This window comes from Morus notabilis, unplaced genomic scaffold (genome assembly GCF_000414095.1).
Source record: "Morus notabilis unplaced genomic scaffold, ASM41409v2 Scaffold763, whole genome shotgun sequence".
NCBI classification, from domain to species: Eukaryota; Viridiplantae; Streptophyta; class Magnoliopsida; order Rosales; family Moraceae; genus Morus; species Morus notabilis.
The window spans coordinates 50,884-67,882 of NW_010360034.1; the positions used below are offsets into that span (position 1 = coordinate 50,884).

The 16,999-nt window shown below is 26.8% G+C and overlaps 1 protein-coding gene across 2 annotated transcripts in view; it reads left to right on the forward strand.

The window, feature by feature from the left end:
• The first annotated feature begins 15,889 nt into the window (after positions 1-15,889).
• The window catches only part of LOC21389657 (exonuclease DPD1, chloroplastic/mitochondrial), a 3,062-nt gene continuing 1,952 nt past the window's right edge, over positions 15,890-16,999 (forward strand). The window contains exon 1 of one of the 2 annotated variants that reach the window (XM_024164054.1): positions 15,890-16,025. The gene's annotated coding sequence lies outside the window, so the exon portion shown is untranslated. The other variant, XM_024164055.1, reaches the window with a different exon arrangement.

A 16,999-nucleotide genomic window follows, 5' to 3' on the forward strand; every position in this document is an offset into this window, starting at 1 on the left:
AGTTATGAATTAAAAATAAAAAGTAAAAGTCTTGACCCATACACTTTTAAAGAATATTTATCAAGATTACTACAACCAATACCGAGCTCACTTTCGGCATATTTCCAATCAACTTGTCAAAAAAGTGTGCGCATGGCCTAACAAGAAAAAAAAAAAAAAGGAGAAGAAGAAGAAGAAGAAGAAGAAGAAGAAGAAGAAGAAGAAGAAGAAGAAGAAGAAGAAGACCTTGTTGTTAGAGGTTTACCAATTTGCTATTCGTACGTATATATCAATTGGCTTACACAACACGATTAATTGCACTAATGCATTCTGAAAGAAAAACACCTTGTTGTTAGAGATTTACCAATTTGCTATTCGTACATATATATCAATTGGCTTACACAGCACGATTAATTGCACTAATGCATTCTAAATTTGTTAGTGTTTGTAATTTAGATATCAAATTTCCTAAAAAAAGTTAAATTGTGGACCTTCAATTTTGATAAATAGAAGATAAATTTGAAAAATGTTGCAATTATTAGCTAATAAACGTCGATTAAATGATAAAAATGCTCCAAGGTTTTTGTAAAAATGTACTCGAACCTTTTCTTTACTTGACACTTAAGACCGTGGAACTTAATTGAGTGAATTAGTTGACTCCGTTCTAGGGTTGTTCATATGATCTAATCAGGCTCAACCGACTAAATCCAATCTAATCCAATCTATTTTTTTTAAGATAACCGACCTCAACTGGATTGGTTTAGTTTTTATTTTTTGAAAACCAACCTTGATTGGATCGGATGTTAAATTACCTTTAAAATATCCAATCCGCCCTCTAAATATACTATATATAAAAATTTATAAAGATTATGTATTTATCTTGCATATTATTGGTATAAAAATTCAAAGTTTACTTAACTTATATGATATTATGAGTTTAAAACCTATCCAATTATAAATAAAATTGTATAATTGAACAAATTGGTATTTTAATGACGAGATCATTATGATATAACTATAATTTGTCAGCAATATTTATCCTTCATATAACGTGGCCATTAGTGTAATAATCGTGCATTAGTTTAAAGTTTTCATTTATGCAAAGATCGAAGAAAAGTGTGTAGTTTTAAACTGGAGTGTAATTACCTCTATATTTTTTTTATTTTTTTTTGCATGCACCTTCACACCTGGTTCTAGGTTCTAATATAGCTACGTGAAAACAAAAGGTGAAAGTTTAGAGTGCAACAAAAAATGCCCGAACTCGATTGGATTAGATAATATACTAGTTATTAGATTAGATTGGATTGGATAAGATAATATACTAATTATTAGATTTGATTGGATTGGCTTAGATGAAATTCTTAAAAATCAAGCGTTGATTAGATTGGATGTTATATGGCTAAAAAATAGGGGTTAACAAAAAACCTGAGGAACCCGATTAACCCACCCAACCCAATCAAACTCATTTTTAACCCGAACTCGACCAATTCGATCAAGAGTTCAACCCAACCCGACTTTTAATTGGGTAGGTTTGGGTTGAGTTTTTTCTTAACCCAAATTAACCCGAACCCACCCAATTTATTTATCTATATAAATAAATATTTTCCTACCTCATAATATATAATTTTTTCTCATATTTTACATTATTTACTTAACAATCTATTATGTTTTACGTTGTATAAGTTTTTATTATTGTTTCTTTATTGGTTTACAACTTATATATTTGAATTTATTTTGTATATATTTTATTTTTATATTGGTTTGTAGCTTATGTGATAATTTTAGAGCTTTATAAGGCTAATATTATGATGAAAGATAGCTTTCTTTTTATACATTTCTTATTTTGAGTTGAATGATTAGCTTTATTTATTTATTTTTATTTTTTATTTCTTTATTATGTTCAACTCGATCAACCCACCCAAATTCTAATTGGGTGGGATGATTTTTAAACTTTGGGTTGATTTAGTGGGTTAAATTTGATATCAACCCATCCAAACTTAATTTAGTAGGTTGAAAAATCTTAAAAACTCACCCAACCCACCTGATGTTCACCCCTACTAAAAAAATTTTAGATTGGATTGGACGCACCTACTATGTTCTCCATGGGACTCTATGCCAAGCATTGTCAAACTAAGGTTGTAAATAATAAAAAAGTTTAGGGTCTAACTTGTAAATTATGAAAAGTTGAGGGAGATGAGTGCAATTTACCATATTAGGCCATACAAAACCAAACTCCCAAAGTTGGTGCTGGAAGTTTTCATTTTTTGACCTTTCTTCACATGTCAATTCGTCATTGTTACTTATAAAAGAAAAAAAAAATGGTCCATTTTACTTCTCTTACTATCTCAAGCAAGGCATAAACCACATATGATGCAATACTACTACTCCTTGACCCACAACTTGCGGTTTCCATATGGGATCACTCAACATATATATATATATATACATTTTTTTTTCTTTAAATCACACAACATATATAGTAAGCAATCCTATTTGTTAATTATTCAAATCTCTGCATACTATATATAATTGGCATGTGATCCTGAGACAGCTAATATTATTATTAAAAGAAAAATCATACATATCTCTGCTAGGATAATCCATTATTTTAAGTATGCTCAAAGGCACAACATGATATTAAAATGTTTACACCTTCTATCAGACCTTTTAACTTTTAAGTTTTAATGGTAAGGTGATGAACTTTGTTAAGAATAAAGGACGAAATGTAGTAACACAAATTTTTCCGATGTCACTAATTCAACTCAGTCTATTTTCTTAATAAATGAATTAACCCAAAATTGAGGAACAATTGAAGACATGAAAGAAAATGTAGACTATTTTTGAATTAACCGAAAATTGATGAGCAATTGTAGACATAAATAAAATGTAGATCCTTGAGTTTTTAAGTGAGTAATTGTTTGCTCGTAAATATAACTTTACGTTAAAATTCATACAAAATAACACGTGCGTGAGTGGCCTACTTCTCAAAGACAAGAGTAAAAAACTAAGCTCATAAAAACATAAAAAATAAAAAATAAAAAGATGAGAGAGACCCTAAGGCTCACGGTGACAGGGTGAATCGTAGGAAGGAATTGCGGGTGGAACTTGGTTATGAGCAAGGGTCTCTCTTCCCTTACCCACTAGCCGATAAAATAGGGTCGTTTCGTTTAAAATTAGATGATGCTTTTTAATCTTAACCACATTATACATACTACTAAAGGAGGCACCCTTTTTAGAACAGTGCCCGGTCCTTTTTATCCTTCTCTTTTGTAACAATTCCGGCTGTGTCCTAAAATTTGTTGTGATTGTACGATTTTATCCTCGGTTTTAATTTGTTGCGGTTGATATTGTTTTGGGTTTTTGGTAAATTTATGCAGAGAGAGAGAAAGTGCATGTGAGATGTTTGAGTGGTGGGCCTGGTTTCTGCAGAGAGAGAGAGTGGTGGGACCACAATTTGTTTTTACTATTTTGTCCTCAAATTTTTTTCCTTCCCGTATTTTTCTGCTGGGCATTTTTGTCATTTGTTGCGGTGGGTTTTGTTTAGTCTCCTCGAGATCTTCTTGCTTCTTTCATTTGTTTCATGCCTCATTTCTCTTTTACCGATGCTCATTTCCTTCGTTTCCTGTGCGGTGGTTTTTGTTTAGTTTTCTTGAGAAGCTTCTTGCTTCTTTCATTTTTGATTCTACGCCTGCATCTAATGTCTCTTTTACCGAGGCTCTTCTTCTTCGTTTTCTCCTCACAAGTTCTCTTCGTTTTCTTTGTGGTTTTCTCTGGTTCATTGTGTTTTGGTTCTAAGTTTTTCTTTTTCCATTTTTTGTTTATGGATTTTGTTGCGCTTTTCGTAAGGTTAATTTTCGAATTTTTTTTTTTGACAAATGGGTTAAGGTTTTCGTGGGTTTCATTTTGGTTTCTTTTCTATGTTTTATGCATTTTTTTCCTTTTCTTTCTTTCTTTCTCTTCGTAAGACTTCTGGGAATCATTGTTAATGTTTGTTTTGCTTTGTAGTTTTATTTTTCATTTTTTTTATTTGGCTTCCTTTTTTTATTTTTTGATTCATTTTTTTCGGTCTATTTTTTTAGATCATCCCGTTTATTTTTCCAGACCAGTTATTGTTTTTGTAGATTTGGCTTCCTTTTTTTCATTTTTTTATTAGGTTTTTCTTTTTTGTTTTTTTTTTAGATCTGGATGTGTTTTTGCTTTCTTTTGTTCCTTGTTTTTAATTTTTTTTTTATTTTATGTTTTTGGGTTTCCTTGCGTTTTTCGTGGGGTTATTTTCAGATTTTTTTTTTTCACAAATAGGTTAAGGTTTTCGTTGGGTTCATTTTGTTTTTTTTTTTCTCCTGTTTTATGAATTTTTTTCTCTTCTTTCTTTGTTTCTTTTCATAAGGCTTCTGGGAATCATTTTTAGTGTTTGTTTTGTTTTGTAGTTTTGTTTTTCGTTTTTCTTTTCTTAGATCTGGCTTCATTTTTATTTTTTTATTTGCTTTTTTCTTCCGTATATATTGTCAGATCTGTTAGTGTTTTTGTAGATTTGACTTCGTTTTTTTTCCGTTTTTCCTATTCGATTTTTCTTTTTCATTCTTTCAGATATGTACGTGTTTTTGCTTCGTTTTGTTCTGTGTTTTTTAATTTTTTTTTTCATTTTTCTAGATCTGTTAGTATTTTTGTAGATTTAGCTTTGTTTTTTTATTTCAGTTATTTCTTCATTAGGTCTTCGAAATAATCAATTTTTACTTTTTCCTTTTTTTCTATTTTCATCAAATTTTATTCATTTATTGGTTATTACGTTGTCTAACACTTGTTTTTACTAATTATTATATGTTTTTATATTTGTTTGCAGGTTATATTAGTTGGGAAAGACATTTGTTTGTAGTGCAGGGTAACTCTTTTTAACGAGTTATTCTTTCTCACTATCTACAGGTTTTTCATTCTATTCCACGGTAATTATCATGCAGCGTAACACCTATTTTTAACAAATTATTACGGTTTTTTTCACTCTCTGCAGGTTTTTCGTTGTGTTCCACGGTAGTTATCATGCAGCGTAACACCTGTTTTTAACAAATTATTACGTTTTGTTTACAGCGTAACAACGGTGATGTTAAGTTTTGTTTCTAGTATTTACCACCACCACATACTCGAAAATTTATTTTTTCCCTATAAATATATTGTTTCCCCTTTCACGTTCATTGTCTTCTGCTTTGTTTCTGTTTTCGTTGTGATACACTTATCGTCTATCCTCTCTGTTTCTTTTCTTTTCTTCAATTTTCAATTGTTAGTTTTTTTTCTCTCCCTTTTCTATTATCTCTGCTTTGGAATTTTTTTACTCCTCCTACATCAACTCTATCCACTTTCATCGTTATTCTAAGGTACTCTTCTCTTACTTCTTTCATATCATTTCTAATTGTTTTTAAAATTGTATCTATTATATTATTATGCTTTTGTTACTGTATATATTGAATTGTAAATATATGTGTTCATTGTTTTATGTTATTATGATTATATTTGTACTAATTCTATTTATTATATTAATTTGTCTAACACTTTGTTCTATATCTAACATGATTTCTCATTTGGTAATGATGTAGTATTTTTCTTTTATTGTTACCATGTATTAAATAACTGTTTATAATGAATTAGCAAGCCTTGACGTTGCCCGGATTATTTAAGATTTATATTCTTTTATTTATTTAGTTTTGTCAACAGTATATTATTTTTATTATCATTTTCTACTCTTAAAATGATTTGTTCTTCATCTGATTTTGCTGAAGGGTTTTCATTCTATTTCTTTATTACAGTCTCTATTGTTGGTTTGCCAATTTAAGTTATTTTTATGTCAATTTTTTTTTTCATTTCTTTTTCCTTTCTTAATCTTTATAAATCTTTTTAATAATTCAGTTGGCACTGAAGGGCATTGTTAAATCTTATTCTAGTTACTTTTAATGCGTGATGTTAGCAATTAAAGACAAATACCTGAACTAAATTGTTTATATTTATCTATTTAATTTCCTCATCTATTTTTTAAACTATTATTTATACAATTGACTACTACAATATGTTCTCCTTAATTTGTCACTACTACAATATATGTTGCTTTCCTGCTGCCATTGTTAATGTTAAAAAGAAACTCTTTAAGTTTTCATTTTTAGTTTCTCAATATTTTTTTAAGTATTTTCACATTTTTCTTCTCTTGAATTGTTGCAGTCACTCTTTAGGAAAGAGTTGTTTCAGAGAATTGTCTTTCTTCTAAGGTACTTTTTTTTTTTAATTCTGTCATGTTATTTCTGAGTGTTTTTAAAATTTTATGTATTATATTACTATGCTTTGTTAAGTATTTATATTAAGTTATTAATATATATGGTCACTATTTTATATAATTATAATTATATTTGTAATGAGTTTGTTAATATTATTTGTAAAACATTATTTAGTGTTTATATTACATAACTTCTTGTTATTTGACTAAAAGTTAGATTTCCTTTATATTTCTTATATTAATCTGTTAACATTTTCTTTTGATGCAGAGGACAATTTTTATGTAACATTTATAAAAATATCTTCATCTAATTTTATTGAAGAATTTTTCTTCTACTGTTTTTATCACTACCTCTATTCTTGGTTCGTCAATTGAACCCATTTATTTGTTTATGGAACATTTCGATAGATTTAGTTCCAATCACACGGTTGTAAATATTCTTTTATGTTTTTTATATTTGTATTATTTATGTTATCTAATCTTTTTTATGTTTTTAGTACAAATTCTGTAATAATTTAGTTAGTATATGTTATTAGCAGTAAAATATAAATACTAAACTATTATTTAATTTTGTTAAACGGACAATTTTCATTTCAGTCCTTAAATGTTGCTTCTGTTATTAATTCATCAACTGAACGTATACCTTTGCAGTATTCCTTACTTTTTTTCCTACGTTTTTTATCTTCCTAAATAATATCTAAACAAAATAACATTTAAAGTTTTATTTTTAAGACATTTATACGAAAACATTGTTTACATCTTTCTAAACAATATAACATTTAAAAGACATTTTTACAAAAACAGTGTAAACAATATGTAAACAATGTATGTTATTCTCATACAATATACAACATTAAATTTTATATACAAAAGTATAATTAAAAAAGTATAAATATATACAATATTTGAATGTTAACGTGAATCTATTGTAAATAATATTATTTTTTTTTGTTTTTTATAATTCACAACTTTAATATATATGTACTAATTAATAATACACATTTTTAATATATTGTGCTTATTTGAAATAGATTTATTGTTTCGTTTCAGTTTCTACCGTTGACTACAAATTTGAATAGTATTTGTGTATGCCTGACACTCGAGTTGTGCTTAATTCTCTCAAATACAAACGTGAGCCCTGTAACGACAGAGATAAGTTTTAAATGTTTTATTTATACACTGTTAATATTTTATATTTGTTTAAAATAAATTTATTAACATATATAACAGATTAAAAATAAATTATTTATATTTAACTTATTATATATATTTAACAAGTTTTTTAAAGATTTATAAAAAAATTTTAACGTTAATTTTCAAAAAGTATTTCATTTTATCTAATGATAAAATATTTATATAAATTTTATATAAATCGATTATTTTCGTTAATAATGTAATACATATTTGTTTATACTTCTTTTGTAGTATTAATTATATTATATCTATTTATTAATATAAAATTATTTTTTAATTATAAAATGCTTATACCATTTAATTTTTTTGTCTATTATAATTTAAAAACCAAAAAAAAAAAATTGTAATTCTTTATTATATATTTCTTCTAAATATATCTTCACACTACCTTCATTTATTTTATCATTTGTTATATCTATTATTTCTTCTTTTCTATTAATTTAAATATATGTTTAGATAAATATTTGTTAACTATAGAACATAAACATATTACAGTGTTGATTACATTAAAATTTTAATAAATATATTTGTATCAACACTTTAAAAAAATTCTCTAATGTGTTCCATTATAATTGAGCATAAAACACTTAAATATATATTAAAATAATAAACTAATGTTTAAAATTTAAATTTTATTAATAATTTTACTAACTAATAAACATTTTATTGTATTAAAATTGTTTTAAATATAATTTACAGATAATAGAAATGAAAAGAAAGTTCAACCGAAATTTTCTCCATCAAAAAACTACGAAAAGTGTCAAAACAAAAAATGAGGACGACCGAAATGCATCAGTCAGATTCGGAAAACATGAGGACACGTCGACCCAAACCTACATAGTTTTGTGGAACTTTCATCAATACTCAGATCCCTTTAGAACCAACAATTCAACAGTCAAATACAACGCTGGTTGAAGAAAGTAATTCCTAAACTTAAAATCTTTGTCTCTAAATTGTTAACACCTCTATTTGTAACTAATTTAAAATTATTTATGAAATTATGAAATTAGGTGATCTAAATGCGTATATTGATCTTGGAGATTGTGACTCAACATGTGAACATTGTGGAGCAATATTTTGGAATAATGAACGAACAGAAAAGTATTCATATAAATATTCTTCATGTTGTCAAAATGGAAAAATAAAATTACCTTCTAAAAGAAAAACATCACTAATTTTAGATGAATTATTAAAATATTATGGTGGAAATCTAAGTACACATTTTAAGAAAAATATAAGAATGTATAATTTAATGTTTTCTTTTACATCATTTGGGGCAAACATTCAATCAAATATTAATGAAACATTGGGACCTTATATATTCAAGATTAGTGGTCAGACACATCATTTAATGGGATCTTTACTTCCAGTTGATAACAATCCTCCAAAATTTGCACAATTATATATTTATGATACAGAAAATGAAATTCAAAATAGAATGTCAATATTTACATCAACGAATAGTTCAGATTCTTTAAATGAAAATATTATTACAAAATCAATAACAATGTTAGATGAAATAAATATATTAGTTAAATTATTTAGATTTGTTAAAAAATTTTATAACACTGACAAAACCCAGTCAATGCAATTAAGATTAATAGGTAGACGAGAAGGGGATGGTACACAATATGACCTTCCAACTTCAACAGATATAGGAACTTTAATTGTTGGTGATATTGGTGAATATGAAAAAGGAAGATATATTATTATATGTAGTCAAACAGGTGACTTACAGAGAATTAATAAACTCCATCCATCTTACATGTCATTACAATATCCTTTATTATTTCCATATGGTGAAGATGGATATAGACCTAATATAGGATGAAATCCTAATTTTGTATTGACAAAACCATCTAAAAACTGAATTTCAATGAGATCATTTTATGCTTTTCAATTACAACAACGTTTAAATGAAAGAAATACATTGTTTAAAAGTAGTAGACTATTTCAACAATATATTACAGATGCCTATGCTACTGTTGAAGAAGATTGATTAGACTTTATTAGACAAAACCAAAATAATTTGAGATCTGAATTTTATAAGGGTATTCAAGATGCCATAACTAAAGGTGATACTGACCCTCAAACAATTAGAAAAAGAATTATTTTACCATCATCTCATACTGGAAGTCCAAGATATATGATTCAAAACTATCAAGATGCAATGGCAATATGTAGACATTATGAAAATCCTGATATTTTTTAACATTTACATGCAATCCTAAATGGCCTGAAATTATAAGAGCTCTAGCTGTACTTCCGGGACAAAAATCTAATGATAGACCAGATATCATAAGTAGAATTTTTAAAATAAAATTAGATCATTTATTACATACAATAAAATATGGACAAATATTTGGGACCATAATAGTAGGTAAATTATTTTATTTTACCCTAAACTTTTATATTCAATTCTGTTATTGCTTAAAAAAAATTTACATTTCTTTAAAATATGTTTCTAACTCTTTTTATGTCAATATTTTTTCTATTATTATAGATTTATACATTGTCGAATTTCAAAAACGTGGTTTACCTCATTGTCATATGTTATTTTGGTTACATACTGAAAATAAATGTTGATAACCAATATAGATAGACAAAATTATATCAGCAGAAATCCCAAATCCAGAATATGACCCATTAGGTTATAAAGTTGTTACTGATTTTATGATACATGGCCCGTGTGGATATACAAAAACAAATGCTCCATGTATGAAAAATTCAACATGCACTAAAAAATTTCCAAAACAATATAAAAATGAAACAAGCATAAAAGAAAATGGTTTTGTTAGTTACCGACGTAAAGAATCTAATTTTAATACTATTAAAGAAGGAATCCAACTTGATAACAGATTTGTTGTTTCATATAATCGTACATTATGTATAAAATATCAAGCTCACATAAATGTTGAAATATGCTCTCAGTCAATGCTCATAAAATACTTATTTAAATATTTAACAAACGGACCAGATAGAATAAGAGCTGCTATTGAAAATACAAACATTACAGATACTACAAAAGAAACAAATACAAAAGAAATTGATGAAATAAAAACATATCTTAATTGTCGATATATTACACCCTATGAGGCAATTTAGAGATTATTTGAAAACCCAATACATCATAGAAATCCAGCTATTCAACGACTTACAATTCATCTACCAAACATGCAAAATATTACATTTAATAAGAATCAACAGTTACAAAATATAATTAATTTACCACACAACAAAAAAATAGCACTGACTGAATGGATGAAAATTAATAAGACACATGAAGAAGCTCGACAACTTACTTATATAAAATTTCTAACAAAATGGGTTTGGAAACACAAAGATAGAATTTAGACAAAACGACAAATTGGACACATTATTAGAAGAATGTTTCATATTCCTCCTGGTTCGGGCGAATTATTTTATTTAAAATTATTATTAAACCATCAAAAAGGTGTAACAAGTTTTGAATCAATTCGAACAATTAATAATATTATTTATCCAATTTATCAACAAGCATGTCATGCATTAGGTTTATTATGAGATGATAAAGAATGGAATGAATCAATTGAAAAAGTATCATTTTGGTCAACATCTATTCAACTTCGTTAACTTTTTACTATTATTTTATTATTTTGCAATGTATCTGATCCAATTAAATTATTAGAAAATCACTGGAACCTAATGTGTGATGATATTATATATAAAATAAAAAAATCATTCAACAATTCAAAATTTCAAATTCCAGAAAATGAATTATACAATTTTGTATTATATGATTTAGAAAAATTATTAAATTTAAATTCATCTTCTTTAACAAATTTTAACATACCACTTCCAACAGGATCATTAATTGAAGATTTAGATAATAAGCTTATAAGAGAATAACTAAATTATGATAAAAAAAATTTAAAGAAGAAAATATAAAGTTAATAAATAATTTAAATCATGAACAATATTACATTTACAATGAAATTTTAAAATCACTTAAAAACAACAACGATAACTTATTTTTCATATATGGATATGGAGGTACAGGAAAAACATATTTATGGAACACACTTATTAACAATATTAGATCAGAAGGTGAAATAGTATTAGCAGTTACATCATCTGGAATAACATCATTACTTTTACCAAATGGTCGTACTGAACATTCACGATTTCGTATCCCTCTTTTAGTTGATAAATTTTTAACATGTCAAATTAAAAAAAAAAACACTCAGTTAGCAAAATTAATAGAAAAAACAACTTTAATATTATGGGACGAAGCACCAATGAATAATAAATATTATTTTGAAGCTTTACATAAAACAATGCAAGACCTAAAAAATAACTTTAGTCAACCTTTTGGAGGAATGACAGTTATTTTAGGTGGTGATTTTAGACAAATTCTACATGTTATTCTAGGAGGCACAAAAGAAAACATTATTGATGCAAGTATAAATAATTCTTATCTTTAGACATATTTCTGTGTATTAACATTGACAGAAAATATGAGATTAAAAATTTCAAACAGCTCTATTGATGAACAAACTGAAATAACAAAATTTTCTGACTGGATATTAAATATTAGAAATGGAATAGTTGATGGAATAAAAGATCCAGAAAATGAAGACGCTACTTGGATTAATATACCTGAACAATATTTAATAAAATATGATGAAAATCCAATTAAACAAATTTGCATTGTAGTAAATGATGATTTTGAAAATAACTATGACAATATTAAATACATAAAAAATCATGCAATTGTAGCACCTAGAAATAAAACAACATATGATATAAATAACTACATGTTATCTTTAGTACCCACAGAGAAGAAAATTTATTATAGTTATGATACAATTATTTCCTCATCTGGAAACCTTGATGAACTAAATCTATTATACCCTCCTGAATTTTTACACACATTAAATTTTAATAATTTACCACCACATGAATTGAAATTGAAAATAGGAATTCCTATTATTTTATTATGAAATCTTAATGAGTCACAGGGTTTATGTAATGGTACTAGATTAATAATTACCCAATTAACAAATAGAATAATTGAAGGTCATATTATTAACTCTATTGATACAAATATTAAAGTTTATATACCTAGAATAGAAATAACTATAAATGAATCCAAATGACCATTTGTTTTAAAAAGACGATAATTTCCTATAAAATTATGTTACGCAATGACAATAAATAAAAGCCAAGGTCAATCATTAGAAAAAATCGGTATATATTTAGAGAATGAAGTTTTTTCTCATGGACAATTATATGTAGCTTTATCAAGAGTTACATCCCCAAAAGGTTTAAATATTTTAGCACATGAATCAATAAACAAATATCCAAATTATATCAAAAATATTGTATATAAAGAAATATTACATAATCTTAATAAAAATTAATCTACTTATTCTTTTATACCAAAAATTTTCTAATGTATATAATCTCACAACATTCAACAAAATCATTTTCTAATTTTTAAAGTATTATTGTAAATTTTTATAATATAATATTCTTTTCCATTTATATATTATAAATTTTAATATCTTTTATATTATTTTATAGTTTCAACAAAATGTTTGCACCAATGAGAATTCTGAAACCTGGTGAAACACACTTGACTATTCGTGCTCGAATATGTCGTTTATGGAAAAACGTAGATTACAAGACAGGAGAACTTTTCAGTCTTGATATATTGTTGGTTGATGAAGAGGTAATGTAATATACTCTTTTTATATATTACATGATTAAAAATATATAACAATCGGATATATTTGTTACTCAATATATAACAATAAAAAATATGCTTTATAATTTTACAACATGAAGCAATACATGTAGTTATTCGATCAAGAGATGCTGACTACATGAGCCAAATAATTGAAGAAGACAATATATATGAAATTAATAACTTCTTCATCAATCGAAACAAACCAAGATATAAAATTGTTCCCCATGTGGCAATGTTGCGGATTGCTAGAGCAACAATTTTTAAACATGTTCCTGAAGACATGCCTGAAATACCTTGACAAAATTTAATTTTGTCAAATTTTGTCAAATTCGATCTAATTTCTCAAAGAATCGACGTAAACGACGTTCCCTCAGGTTTGTTTATTTTATAACCTATTTATTTATAATTTTTAGTCAATTATTTCTCATTTTATAATAGTTAAAACTAATTGATTATACATATAATATTTCTATCAGATGTAATAGGTCGACTTACATCCTTCCATGGTATTGAAGAATCAGCCATAGTGAAAGAATTGTCAAGAGAAGAAGTTTCACAATTCAAAACATAAGGTAAATACAATAGAAACTATTATTACTATAATCAAATAAAAAATTTTATTCATATTTAAATATTTATAATTATGTTTTCCACTGTTTAATACAGAGAAGAACAATTGAATATAACACTTTGGGGAGAAATAGGAGAGCTTTTTGATGAAAATGTTGTGCGGTCAATGATGGAACCAATTGTTGTTGCTTTTACAGCAATGGCAGCCAAACAATACCAAGGTTATTATTTATGTTACAATATATTCTTTTAATTTCTTATACAACTAACTATACATTTTTATTTATTACAGGAGGTCTTTACTTATCAAACACATCTGGTACTTTTTACTTCTTAGATCCAGAAATACCAGAAACACGGAAAATTAAACAAAGGTATAACAAAAAATATTAACTTTTTACTATTGACATATATGCATTTTCTCATTTTTATTTATTCATATAAACATAAATATTTACATACATATTCCGTCATTCCATTCAGAGCTTAGATTACATTGCCACATCAACAAGACCAACAATATCATTAGAAGACCAAAAGATCACAAATCGTATCACCATCGTAGAATTACGAGCATTAAATCCATTCCAAAATCGGGTATAAACTTTATCAATACAATTCATTAAATATAATATATATATATATATATTGAATTAAAATGTTTATTTCTCTACTTAATAGGAAACAAAATACACAGTTAAAGCAACTATGACTTATCTGAATACATATCAAGGATGGTTCTATTATGCCTACACAAAGTGTTACAGACAAGTGCAAGAATCTGGAACATCATGGTGGTGTGATACTGACGAATATCTATATACAATGCCATTAACTTGGTAATAAATTATGGTACAAAAAATAAACAAATTAATTTTTAATTAACAAATATAATAAATATATTTGATTTTTTTTACACAGGTACAAAAGAAATATACAGATCGAAGATAGTACTGGAAGAACAGACGCTATAATGTTTGGTAAAATAGTACAGTCACTTATTAACAAAGCTTGCTCTACACTTACTTACGATGAGGGATACACTGATCGTTACATGATTCCTCCTATTTTAGAATAAATAAGAGGAATATCAAAAATATTCGTCATACAGTTTCGAAGTTGAGGAGCTTTTATCGATAAAGTTATTTTGAAGACTTTCAATGACGATCAGCCTCAATTGTTCTTACCACCTACAACAACTGAATCTTCAAAAGAGGCAGCATCAGTTTCAAAGCCAATTCACGCTATTTCAGTCCCTCACGAATCTACCTCTTTCGCAAGTTTATCGAAAAAAAGAAAGCAAATCAGGTAAAATTATATGTTATATATTATATTAAATATTTAAATTAATATGCACACAATTATTAACATTTATTACAATTTAATAATAACTATTTTATTATTTCCTTTTTTCTTAACTGCAGCTCAGAAGAAACAAAAAGCCAAAGCAAAAAGAAGTAGATATATGAATAAATCTGTGTATATATGTAAATAAGTTTGTATATTTTTACTTAGAAAAATTGAGATATAAATAAATGTGTATATATGTGTTACAAATTTACAACAACTTATAAACATATATATATATATATGTGTGTGTGTTTTTATATAATTTTTAAATTTAAATTGCTGTTAATTAAACTATTACATATCCGTGTAAATGCACGGGTAATCCACTAGTTATCACTAAAATATGCATTCATGGATATTTTTGCTTAAAAAATTAGAGCGGTGACAAAATGTAGTGAATGGATCTAATAGTTATTAGTTGCTCACTCGATAAATAAAAATAATAAAAAGAGAAAAAAAGTTTTTTTTTGCTCAAATAAGAGGAAAAAAAAAAAGATTGGTAAGATATATAAAAAATATTTAAAAATATGATATTCCAACCGACCTGATTCAGCTCAACCTTAAATCTTAATCAGGTACCTTAAATTTTAGGGGACGTTTGTTTCTTATATTCGTTCTTGATTTTAAATTATAATTTATAATTCTCTACAGTATTTTTTCTCATAAAAAATACACATAAAATAAAAATAATTTTAAATATAATTCTGAATACATAAACCAAACGTTTTCAAATTTAAGATCGGATCAAACCGAATCTAACTTAATAATAGCAACTCTCAAATTGACTCGTTTAATCCGAGTCATCCCTTCCTTCCCACGTTCCCAATATTCACTCCCTCACTCTCTTTCATAACTTCCCTGATCTCTCTCTATAACTTCTCTTCCCCCTCTATTACACGTTTCTACAAATGCGCTTCCTTCCCCAATTCAAATTCACTTCCAGCCCAGGTAACCACTCCTTTATATTCCTTTCGTGTCTTCTTTAACTTACTCTCTCAATCTTTGGTTCCTCACCGATCCAAGCAACAAGTGAGCAAAACACTCGACTTTTCTTTTTTCGTTTATGTTCTTTTGATGTTGGTTAGTCCCTTCTAAGTCGATAATTCTCGTTTTGTTTCTACATTTCTTTTGAGTTATTGTATTGTTTTTGTTGAATTTTGCCGCTTTTGGAATTGCGGATATTGTTGATGCGTATTTCTAGCTTGACGGAATGTATTTGAAATCGTTTTATTTTTCTCATAATTGTGGAATCTTTGAGCTTCATTCATTTTAATGGGCAGTTTGTTGAATTGCAAACTTGTAAAATCACAACATAAGGTTTCCGGGTAGGTTTTAGATTTGGGTTTCCGTGAGTTCAAGATGACATTTTTGCGTGGATTAAGAATTTCATTGCTTTTGTTACTATCATTTGAGACTTGTGAACATCAAGATATATTGCTTAGGCTCCCTACTTGTATGATGAAAATGTTTTGATGAAGACGAGAATGATAGAATTTCACTGCCTGAACTTTTTTATGTTAAAAGTGTTTGCTTTATCGGATCCAACCAACATCGTGTGCTGAAGCTTGAAACTTTTAAGATTTTCTTCTCTGTTCATTTGGATAATTGGCTATTATGGGGTTCTTTCACTTTTCTGGTTTAACATTCAAGTTATTCATCTTTTGGTTTAGAAATGGAGTTAAATTTGTATACTCTGCGCTTAAAATTTTGATTGAATTGCCAAGATGTTCTTATTTTGTGTTGTGGGTTTCACAAAAATCGGCCTTTTTTTTTTAATAAAAGAAGAAAACGAGATTTAATCATTTTGCTCTGGAGAACATGAAAAGGATGACCATAGACATATTCATATGAAGAACCAAATCTGTATTAGTTTGAAATCCACAATTTTGCCACCATTCCTAATTAAACGAAAATCTTTTGCT